The 12,972-nt window shown below is 34.3% G+C and overlaps 1 pseudogene; it reads left to right on the top strand.

Annotated features, from left to right (window-relative positions):
• The first annotated feature begins 483 nt into the window (after nt 1-483).
• LOC100465550 lies at nt 484-4,533 on the top strand (annotated as a pseudogene).
• Nucleotides 4,534-12,972: the final 8,439 nt, after the last annotated feature.

Raw genomic sequence — 12,972 nt, 5'->3', positions numbered from 1 at the left:
CCCAAAGAAAACTTCTAAAAATGTAAATGATAAGCCTGAGATGAAAAATGCAATATACTACATAAATTAAAGGCATGTTAGACATTGCAGAAAAACAGATTTGTGAATCTGAAGACACAGCAATGGAAGCTATCCAAGAATAAATATATAGAGGGGGGAAAAACAATAAATGAATGAAAAGAGCGTCAGTGAATTGTTGAACAAAACTTTAAGTGGTCTAATATGTGTGTAACCGGTATTAATAGAGGGGGAAGGGAAGAAAAAATTAGCTGAAGAAAGAATAGCCAAAAACATTTCAAATTTGATAAAAATTACAAAGCCAAAGATCAAAGATATTTAACAAATGCCAACCACAAGCCACATGAAAAAGAAAAATACACCAAGGCACATCATAATCAAATTGTTCAAAACCCCTCATAAAGAGAAAATCTTAAAAATAGACATGAAAAAAGACTTGTCATGTACACAGGAACAAAAATCAGGATGATGGTAAGTTTCTCATTAAAAAAAAAAGGAAAGCAATAAGACGGGAAATCTTTAAAGCACTGAAAGTAAAAACTGTCAACCTAGATTCCTATATCCAGACAAAATACATTTCAAAAATGAAGATAAAGACATTTTCAGACATATAAAGCCAAAATAATTCATTATCACAAAACAAGGAAATCCAATAAGCAGAAGAAAGATAGAAATATGGATTTACACACAGAATGAAGGGACTGGAAATGGTAACTATATTGCATAAATATATAAGATTATTTATTATTTAAATCTATTTAAAAGAAAATTGTTTAAACAACAGTAATAGTAATGTACTGTGGGGTTTATAAAATATATAAAATCATATGGATAACAGTAATAGCACAAAGGCCAGGATAACTAAAAAATACACTGTTGTATGGTTTTTATGCTACACTTGAAGTGTTATAAGATCACGGGAAGATATACTGTGATAGGTTAAAGATGTATTCTATAAATCCTAAAGCAACCACCAAAAAATAACACAAAGAGCTATAACTAATAAGCAAACAGATGTTACAATGCAATCCTAAATAACAGTCATTTTACCTAAGACAGAAGAAATAGGAAAACGGGGAACAAAGTACAGAAGAGATAAGCAGGAAAAAATAGCAAGATTTAAAGTTAATTATGCCAATTATCACAGTAATTTTAAAGGGTCTGACCACTCTGATTAAAAGTTGGGGATTGGCAGATTAGATAAAATGTTCAAGATGCAACTATATGCTGTCTACAAAAAAAAAAAAAGAGAGAGAGAGACAAAGATAGAGACCACATTTTACATATAAAGATACAAATCATTTAAAAGAAAAAGGATAGAAAATTGTACACCATATTAAAAATAATCAAAATAGTACTAAATTTGCTCAATTAATATCAGAAGTAGTCGATTTTGGACCACAGAATATTGCTATCAAAAAAAATTCACAATGATAAAGGGGTCAATTAAAGAGGACACAATCCCAAATATGTATGCAATCACCAATTCAAAATACTTGAAGCAAACACTGGTAGAACTGCAGAGAGAAATAGACAAATCCACAATTACAGTCAGAGATTTAAATAATTATTAATATTTATTAATTCTTAAGAATTAATAGAGGGGTGCCTGGCTGGCTTAGTTGGTAGAGCATGCAACTCTTGATCTTTGGGTCATGAGTTCAAGCCCCACATCAGGTATAGAGATTACTTTAAAATCTTCAAAAAATAAAAATAAGAATTAATAGAACAAATAACAGGAATTCAGTAACACAGAGAAGACTTTAATAACATTGTTAACCAACTTTTCCTAATTGACATACAGAACATTACAATAACCAACATCAGAATATTTTTTTCATGTGCAACAGAAACAATATTAACCAAGATAGAACATATCCTGGGTTCTAAAACAAGTCTCAATAAATTCAAAAAGATTTAAGTCAAACAAAGTATGTTCTCCAACCATAAACAATTAAACTAGAAATCAATAATAGAAATATCTCTGGAGGAAAAATCCCTAAATATTGGAAACTAATTTACACATTTATAAATAACACATAGGTTAAAGACAAAAAATCAGAATGTAAATTAGAAAGTATTATGAACTGAATGCAAATGAAAATGCAACATGTCAAATTTGTGAGCTTCCACTTCAATTATGTTAGAAAAAGAAAAGTTCTCAAATCAATGACCACAGAGTCCACCAGAAAGAAAAGGGAACAAACATAATGGGATATATACAGAAGAAATGGAATTTAAAAGTAGAAACTAATGTAACAGAAAACCAACCAAAAAAACAAATCAATGAAATCAAAAGTCTGTTATTTTAGAAACTCAGTAAACTGATAAACCTCTAGCAGACTGATCAGAAAGAAAGAAGGTCCAGATTACTACCTTCAAGGATGAAACATGTGACATTACTACAGATTCTATAGGAACAAAGAAATATATGGATTATTATTAACAATTTTATATCAATAAATTTGACAAGTTAGATTAAACGCACGATTTTTGAAATATATAAACTAGAAAGCTCACTCAAGAAGAAACAGATAGCATGAATTATCCTCTATCAAGGAAATTAAAATTATACTCGACATCCTTAAAAAGCAAACAAGTGAAAAAATGCCTACCAGACCCAAATATCTCCAGTGAGGAATTTAAGCAAGAAATAATATTAATTCTATATAAACTACAAACTCTTACATAAAATCAAAGAGGAAGGAACGCTTCTCAATTCATTCCATGAGACCAGAATTACTCTGATATGAAAACCAGGAGAAGACATTACAAGAAAAGAAAACTACAGACCAATGTCATTCATGAATATAAACACAAAATCTCTGGACAAAATACAAGCAAACCGAATCCACATGTGAAAGACAGCAAATACATGGTCAGTTTGGATTTATCCTAGCAGTGCATGGTTGATTTAACAGCTGAAAATCAATTAATTAATACACCATGCATTTCAGTCATTTCACACCTAGTTATTTATTTACCCAATAGAAATTAAGACATATATCCATATAAAAATATGCACATGAATTTTCATAGCAGCTATATTTATAAAAGCCAAAACCTATAAAATCCAAAATCCTTACCAATGATTGAATAAACAGACTGTAGTATATCCATACACTGGAGTATTACTCAGCAATAAAAAGGAATGAACTAGTTATACATGCCAAAACATAAATGAATCTCAATATAATTATGCCAAGTAAAAGAAACAGAATTTTATTTAAATTCTACAAAATACAAACTAGTATATAGTGACAGCTGATCAGTGGTTGCCTATGGATAGGGGCAGATTGGAGAGGTGAGGAAACGAATGATTATAAAGTGGCATGAAGAAATTTGAGGGGATGTCATATATATTTACAACCTCGATTATGGTGGTAGCTTAACAGGTGTATTCATATGTTAAAACATATCTAATTGTATACTTCAAATGTATACATAGTATTAAATGTCAATTATGCCTCACTAAAGCTATTTTAAAAAGAAAATAATAATAACCAAGTTTAAAAAGGCCAGGATGCTTTTGGAAATACGTGTCATAGTGGCTGCATGTTTGCACCAACCAAAACCTGGCACCGTTGTCACTGCAGAGTGAACACAACATAGAAGCAATATGCCATCTGCTCTGCCCTGGCTGCCTCAGCCTTACCAGTGCTGGTAAGCTGGTCATGTCTAAAGATCATCATATTGAGGAAGTTCCTGAACTTTCTTTCATGGTTGAAAACAAAGTTGAAGGCTACAAGAGGACCAAGGAGGCTGTTTTGCTTCTTAAGAAACTAAAAGAAATGAAATCAAAAAGGTCTATGCCTCTCAGCAAATGAGAATTGGCAAGGTCAAAATGAGAAACCATCATCATAATCAGTGCAGCGTACCCTGCATCATCTACAATGAAGACAACAGTATCATCAAGGCCTTTAGAAACATCCCTGGAGTTACTTTGCTTAATGTAAGCAAACTGAACATTTTGAAACTTGCTCCTGGTGGGCATGTTAGACATTTCTGCATTTGGACTGAAAGAGCTTTCCACAAGTTAGATAATCTGTATTCCACTTGGTGTAAGGCTGCCTCCTGCAAGAGTAATTAAAACCTTCCCATGCATAAGATGCTTAATACAGACCTTAGCAGAATCTTGAAAAGCCCAGAGATTCATGGCAGAGTCCTGAAGAAGATCCACTGAAGAACCTGAGAATCGTGCTGAAGCTAAACCCATATGCAAAGGCCCTGCGGCAGAACATCATTCTTCCCCAGGCCGAGAATCATACACTCCAGATGGATAAGGCAGCAGCAACCTTAGAAGCCAAATCAGATGAGAAGGGGGTTCCAGGCAAGAAGCCTATGGTAGGGAAGAAAGGAAAGAAGGCTACTAGTGTGAAGAAGAAGAAACCTTTGGTGGGGAAAATGTCTGCAGCTACCAAGAAACCAGCAGCTGACAAGAAGTCTGCAGAAAAGAAATACACCATGGAAGACAAGAAGCCTGCTGCTAAAAACTTACATTTGTCTATTCCATAAAAGTCAAATAATTTTGGACAGCTAATTTTGAATAAAGACCTGATCAAAGACAGTGAGGAAAAAAAAGATATCGATATCTCCAAATTGATCTATAGATTCAACATAATTTCAAACAAAATTCTAGAAAGCTTTTTCTTTTTTTTAATAATAATTTTTTATTATGTTATGTTAGTCACCATACAGTACCTCATTAGTTTTTGATGTAATGTTCCATGATTCATTACTTGCGTATAACACCCAGTGCACCATGCAATACATGCCCTCCTTAATACCCATCACTGGCCTATCCTAATTCCCCCCCCCCCGAAGCCCTCAGTTTGTTTCCCAGAGTCCATAGTCTCTCATGGTTAAAAGAAATTGTCAAGTTAATATGAAAATTTACATGAAAATGCAATAGACTTTTATAAATCTAAACAAGAAAAAAATGTAATACTTATTCTACCTGATTTCAAGACTTCATATAATACAGCACTAATCAAGGCAGTGTGGCATTGGCATCAAGATAGACAAATAGATTTAAATGGAACACAGTCTATACCTATGTGTATAGAACAGATCTGAGTTCTGACACTGGTTCCAAGGCAATTAAATGTGGAAAAAAATATTTTGAATAAGGATGTTAGAACAATTGGAAAACCATTAGCAATAAAATAAACATCAACCATTATCTCACACCATAAAAAAAATGAACTCCAAATGGATTGCATACCTAAACTGAAAACCCAAATCTATAAAACTTCTAGAAGAAAACAGAAAATCTATGTGGTGTTGGGGTAGGGAAAGTTTTCTTAGATGCAACACAAAATGTAAAATTGTAAAATATAAATACATACATACATGCATGCAAAAATACTTAAGTAAATAGAATTTAACCAAAATATAAAAAGTTTTTCTCTCCAAAGAGCAAAGAAAATTATTGGGAAATTTAAAAAGGCAACCCATAAGCTGAGAGAAAATATTTGCAAAAATTTATCAGACAAAAGACTTGTATTCAGAAGACAGTAAGAGTTCTTACAAAACAATAACAGAAGACAAACTAATAATAATGTAAGGAAAATACTTGAACAGTCACTTCACAAATAAAAAATATAAATAGCCATTAAGTACATAAAAATATGCCTAATAATATTAGTTTTTCAGGGAAATGTAAATTAAAGCCACAATAAGATACCACTCCATTATGATTAGAACCACTGAATGTCATAACAAATAAAAATTAAAATTAAAAAACACTAACTTTACCAAGTGTTATGAGAATATGAATAAGTTGAGATAATCATGTGCTTGTGGGAATATAAAATGATACAGCTCCTTTGGAAAACACTTTGATATTTTTCTAAAAACTTAAACATACACCTACCATATGAGCCAACATTCTACTTATGGTTATTTATCCAAGAGGAATAAAATCATATGTTCACACAAAGATCTATAGATGAATGTCTATAACATTTTTATCTGTAATAGCCAAATACTAGAAATAACTCATGCCCATTAACAAGTGAATGGGTAATAATTTGTGCAATACCTATACAATGGAATATTACTCAGTAACTTATGCAACACAAGTGAATCTCAAAATAATAATGCTGAGTGAAAAAAGCAAGGTAAAATGAATATTGTATATACATATATAAATCCAATAAAATGCAAACTGACATGCAGTGACTGAATGAAATTAGGGTTGCATGGGGATAGTGGTGGAGGGAGAATTTTGGAGGTAATGAAAAATTTGTTATTTTATTTGTGGTAGTGGTTTCATAGGTGTATGTATTTATGTCAAAACTGAGTGTAAGTACAGGTGTGTTAGTATACTTTAATTTCATTTTAAGTACATGTACTTTAATATGCTTCAATTATTCCTCAATAAGAAAACAAAATTCTCTTCATAAAAATAACACAAAGAGCTCTCAATGGCCAAAGTGGAACAATTAGAGAAACAAAATAGTTTTGGATTATAGCCGAACATATAAAATGCGTCCATGTGTCCACACACACTTAATAAATTAATTACTGGAAGAGAAGAGAAAAATATTTGGTCCAGAATTCAAAATAATTTATGTAGATATCCTACCCTCCAAGAACTGAAGTATAACTCTCCACTCCTTATGTGTAGACTGTACACAGTAAATTTCCTCCAAAAACTACAGTGCAAAGAGAGAGAGAAAAAAAAAAAACAGTAACTTTCAGTGGAGAAACCTGACAAACGCTATCTCAGCTAGGTGATCAAGGTCAACATTAACAGTGATAAACCATGTTGATATAACATAACCTTGATAAGATATAATAAGAATGATACTTTATCTCTGTGCTTTTTCTTTCAAAAATCCATAACCCCATTCTATATGGGAGGGAAAATAAAAACAGACAAGTTGCAATAGAGAATCATGATACAAAATACTTGAACAGTACTCAAAACACTCAAAGTCATGAAAGACAAGGAAGGCCTGAGAAACTATCATAAGCAAGAGAAACCTAAGGAGACCTGAAAATTAAATATAATGTGGAATCCTGTGATCACATGGAATCCTGAAACTAAGAATAAACAAACAAACTATGGACTTCCACTAAAAATAATATATCAATATCTGCTTATTTATAAGAAATGCTCCATATTAATATAAGATGATAATAATAGAGGAAACTGAGTTTGTAGTGTATGGGAACTATAGTAATTCATGTGTCTAAAATGAACTCATAAGAGAAGTAAAAATGAATGATAATGAAAACACAATATATCCAAACATGGGGATTGCTGCTAAGTATGTACTTAGAATAATATGTATCAGTTTAAATATTTATATTATATAAAGTGCTTTTTAAATTACAAAAAAAAGAGTAAATAAAATCTAAATTAGGAGGGAGGAAGGGAACAGTACTGATAAGAGCAAAAATGAATGAAATAGAAAATGGACAAACAGCAGAAAAAGCTAGCTCTATGAAAAGATTTTAAAAATTATATGGGGCGCCTGGGTGGCACGGCGGTTAAGCGTCTGCCTTCGGCTCAGGGCGTGATCCCAGCGTTAGGGGATCGAGCCCCACATCGGGCTCCTCCGCTTTGAGCCTGCTTCTTCCTCTCCCACTCCCCCTGCTTGTGTTCCCTCTCTCGCTGGCTGTCTCTATCTCTGTCAAATAAATAAATAAAATCTTTAAAAAAAATAAAAATAAAAATAAAAATAAAAATTATAACCCCTGTGAGATAGATCAAGACAAAAAAGTGAAAAAAAAATTACTAATATCAGTAAGGAAAGAGACATCACTATAGATCCTACAGACATAAAGAAGATAATAAGGAAATGTTATCAACTCTTTTTTCTGCAAACAAATTCAACTGAGATGAAACTCTTTGTAAAGTAAAAAAATTACAGAATAAGAAATACAAAGTCTGGAATTATTGGATCAGATGGTATTTCTAATTTTTTTGAGGAACCTCCATATAAATATAGAGAACAAACTAATGGTTACCAGAAGGATGGGAGGGATGAGTAAACTGGGTATGGCTTCATAAGAGCTAGAACAAAGCAAAATATATGTTTACCAGTTTAATTCAGTATAATGCTGAATTTCCAAGCCAGTGTATTAGACATAAAAGAAATAGTATAAATAGTGCATATAAAAAAGTAAAATTGCCTGTACTCACAGATGACACAATCACCTTTGTAGAAAATCCTAAGAAATCCATGGCAAGAAGAAAAAACAAAACAAAACCAAAAACTAATGAGTGAATTTAGCAAAGTCAATATACAAAATCAAGTGTACTCTTTATACTAACAACATTCAATTGAAAAATCAATGTTTATATACCACTTACAGTAGTTAGGGATAGTTATAAATACTTAGGGATAACTTTTTTAAAAAATATGTGTAAGATCTATATGCTGAAAGCTATATAGCATCTTTGAAAGAAATTAAAGACCTTAATAAATACATTATATATCATATTAATGGGTTGGAAGATTCAATATATTTAAAATGATATTTTTTCCTTTAAAGTAATCTGTAGAATTAAAGGCAACTCCAATAAAAATTCTAGCAGTATTTTTGTAAAAATTAACAAACAAGATTCTCAAATTATAAAGAAATGCAAAAGACCTGGGATGGACGAAATTAAATCTTTAATTAGAAAAAAGAACTTCCAGGACAATAAAAATGTTCTATTTCTTGATAAGCGTGTGGGTTAAATGGGTTTATATATTTGGCAAAATGCACTGAACCATGTACGTACGAATCAGCACAGTGTTTACACTGTATGTAAAGTATACCACAAGAAAATGCTATAAAAATCAAACAAATGAGGGGCGCCTGGGTGGCACAGCTGTTAGGCGTCTGCCTTCGGCTCAGGGCGTGATCCCGGCGTTGTGGGATCGAGCCCCACATCAGGCTCCTCCGCTATGAGCCTGCTTCTTCCTCTCCCACTCCCCCTACTTGTGTTCCCTCTCTCGCTGGCTGTCTCTAACTCTGTTGAATACATAAATAAAATCTTTTAAAAAAAATCAAACAAATGAACAGCAACAACAAAAAATGAACCCCCAGATGGCTTAATAGTACATTATGCTAAATATGTAATAAGTAATAATTTCCATTTTGTTCAGATTGTTCCAGATAAATAGAGTTCACACTTCTTGGAGTAGACATGAATGTTATACAAATAGCCTTATTCCAGGTATATGGTGGAGTGCAAGTTTTACCATCTTGGAAATTAGGCTAGATTATGATAGTTTGCCAACTTGTGGCAACCCCACAGATAGAGAACATCTTCATTTGATTTTCTCCCTCTCCTCTCGCCAGTTCTTCTTGTTGGCCAAACCCAACAGGAAGCTGGGAAGTAAGGAAGCCCTTTGATACAGATGGACCTCCTAGGGCACAGGGCAGCATACAGGAAGACAGAGAGAATGAGAATAGATGCCCTGAGAGGTAGTAAGAGCCAGAAATTTACAGTTGATCACAGCTTTGTAGTATAGCTTGAAATCAGGCAATGTGATGCCCCCAGCTTTATTTTTCCTTTTCAACATTTCCTTGGCGATTCGGGGTCTCTTCTGGTTCCACACAAATTTTAGGCTTGTTTGTTCCAGCTCTTTGAAAAATTTCATTGGCATTTTGATCAGGATGGCATTGAAAGTATAGATTGCTCTGGATAGCATAGACATTTTAACTATGTTTATTCTTCCAATTCATGAGCCTGGAATGTTTTTCCATCTTTTGTGTCTTCTTCAATGTCTTTCATCAGTGTTCTGTAGTTTCTAGAATATAGATCCTTTACCTTTCTGGTTAAGTTAATTCCGAGGTATCGTATGATTTTTGGTGCTATTGTAAATGGAATCGATTCCCTAATTTCTCTTTCTTCCATATCATTGTTCGTGTATAGAAATGCAACTGATTTCTGAGCATTGATTTTATATTCTGCCACATTATTGAATTGTTCTATGAGTTCTAGTAACTTGGGGTGGTGTCTTTTGGGTTTTCCATATAAAGTACCATGTCATCTGTGAAGAGAGAGAGTTTGACTTCTTCTTTGCCAATTTGAATACCTTTTATTCATTTTTGTTGTCTGATTGCTGTTGCAAGGACTTCTAGTACTATGTTGAACAATAATGGCGAGAGTGGGCATCTTGTCGTGTTACTGATCTTAAGGGAAAGGCTTCCAGCTTTCCCCCATTGAGAATGATATTCACTGTAGGCTTTTCATAGATGGTTTTTATGGAATTGAGGAATGTACCCTCTACCCTTTTCCTTTTTTATGAAATTGAGGAATGTACCCTCTACCCCTAGAGTCTGAAGGGTTTTAATCAGGAAAGGATGCTGTATTTTGTCAAATGTTTTTTCTGCATCAATTGAAAGGATCATATGGTTCTTGTCTCTTCTCTTATTAATGTGACCTATCACACTGATCTATTTGCGAATGTTGAACCACCCTTGTGTCCCAGGGATGAATCCCACTTGGTCGTGATGGAGAATCCTTTTAATGTACTGTTGGATCCTATTACCTAGGATCTTGTTGAGAATTTTGGCATCCATATTCATCAGGGATATCAGTCTGTAATTCTCCTTTTTGATGAGGTCTTTGCCTGGTTTTGGAATCAAGGTAATACTGCCTCATAGAATGAGTTTGGTAGTTTTCCTTCTGTTTCTATTTTTTGAAACAGCTTCAGTTGAATAGGCTAAGAGACACATGAAAAAATGTTCAAAATCACTAGCCATCAGGGAAATTCCAATCAAAACCACATTGAGATTCTACCTTATGCCAGTTAGAATGGCAAGNTACCACCTTACGCCAGTTAGAATGGCAAAGATAGACAAGGCAAGAAACAACAATTGTTGGAGAGGATGTGGAGAAAGGGGATCCCTCCTACATTGTTGGTGGGAATGCAAGTTGGTACAGCCACTCTGGAAAACAGTGTGGAGGTCCCTCAAAAAGTTAAAAATTGAGCTACCCTATGATCCAGGAATTGCACTACTGGGTATGTACCCCAAAGAAACAGATGTAGTGAAGAGAAGGGCCATATGCACCCCAATTTTCATAGCAGCATTGTCCACAATAGCTAAATTGTGGAAGGAGCCAAGATGCCCTTCAACAGATGACTGGATTAAGAAGCTGTGGTCCATATATACAATGGAATATTACTCAGCCATCAGAAAGAACGATTACTCAACATTTGCAGCAACATGGACGGGACTGGAGGAGATTATGCTAAGTGAAATAAGTCACGCAGAGAAAGACAATTATCATATGGTTTCACTCATTTATGGAACATAAGAAATAGTAGGAAGATCGGTAGGAGAAGGAAGGGAAGAATAAAGGGGGGTAAACAGAAGGAGGAATGAACCACGAGAGACTATGGACTCTGGGAAACAAACTGAGGGCTTCAGAGGGGAGGGGGTTGAGGGATTGGGATAGGCCAGTGATGGGTATTAAGGAGGGCATGTATTGCATGGAACACTGGGTGTTATACGCAAACAATGAACCATGGAACACTACATCAAAAACTAATGATGTATTGTATGGTGACTAACATAACATAAAATTTTTTTAAATTTTACAGTTGCATTTAACCCCTTGAGATTTTAAGTCTCCTTTGTTATGCTGTACAACCCAGCCTATCCTGATTTCCTCCAACTTATTTTACGGATTTAGTATAACTTTGATACTGAGAACAGGGAGATCATGAGAAAGAAGTATTGTAGGCCAATATCATTCATGCATATTATCCTAAACAAAACATTGGTAAAAGAGACCTAACAGTGTATGGGTTAACATATGGGAAAACCATTACCTATTAAAGGAGAAAAACAAATTCAATGAAGACAGAAAAGGTATTTTTTAAAATGTCAACACCCAAAAGCAGAAAGCAGACCAGCAGTTGCCTGGGAGAGAAGAGGGAAGAACAGGGAGGACATGAGGAAGGGAGTACCAAGGGCCACAAGGAAATTGGGGGCAATGGAAATACTAATCATCTTGTTCATGGTGATGGTTTCTTGACTATATGCATATGTGAAAACCTGGAAAAATGTACTCTTTAAGTGTGTTCGGTTTAATTTGGGTCAATCATACCTTAATAAGACTTTTTAAAAAAGTCATCCATGATAAACACTTTTAGTTCAAAAAGAAATAGAAGGAATTACCTTAAACTATAGGCCATCTTTACCTTTCCTTTGTCTTTCCTTCCTTTCCTCACACAGTTTCTAAAATTGCACTCGGGTATTATCTCTTGATGGTTTGTCCCCACCCTTTCTGAGCCTGGTATTTGTGAGATTATCTTATCTCCTACATTGGCTGCACACGTTGTTCAAGCATTTTCAGTTTATTATCTTAGTTGCTCTGTTTTTATCAGGGGATTCAGAGAGATTCCAAATCTATGTTGCTGACTTCTTCCCAGTCTCCTCTGCTCACCTGGTAGCTTTCATCAAGTGCCCATGTCAAAGGGTCGAAGACACACCTGTCAATGGCATCTATACATGATTCTCATGTTCTGAGAATGACTACAATGTGGGTCACATCTCTGTCCCTTCCAACGCATTGAGGATAGGAGAGGATATGTCTTGTTTTCTCACCCTCTAGGATATTTCACTCACATGAAATGATTTATTTCCATTTTTTTGAATTGGGGATTATTTTACAATTCTTTTGGGCCCTTCTTTCCTACCCCACTCCTCAAGAAATACTATACCATGGTAATGGTGATAGCAGAGGCAATTGAGGCCAGGCAGGCACCTAAAATGCTGGTATAGATGACTCTTCTCTCTAACTAAAAGAGATGTGTTCTCAAGAGTGTGTAGAATGTCTCTGTTGCTTTTTTTTTTCTTTTGCTATACTGCTGCAACTTGGCCCTGAATGGAGATGTAGTTGTGGGAAGTGTGTGGCAGATGGGGGAGATTAGAGTCCTAATTTTCTGGCTGGAAGAGCAAGAAGGAAGGCCCCAGAACGTTGGACAGAGTGAAGAA

The sequence above is a fragment of the Ailuropoda melanoleuca genome, chromosome 9 (assembly GCF_002007445.2).
Source record: "Ailuropoda melanoleuca isolate Jingjing chromosome 9, ASM200744v2, whole genome shotgun sequence".
Lineage (NCBI taxonomy): Eukaryota > Metazoa > Chordata > Mammalia > Carnivora > Ursidae > Ailuropoda > Ailuropoda melanoleuca.
The sequence above is the reverse complement of the archived record's forward strand: the minus strand, read 5'-3'. Positions and strand labels throughout refer to the sequence as shown.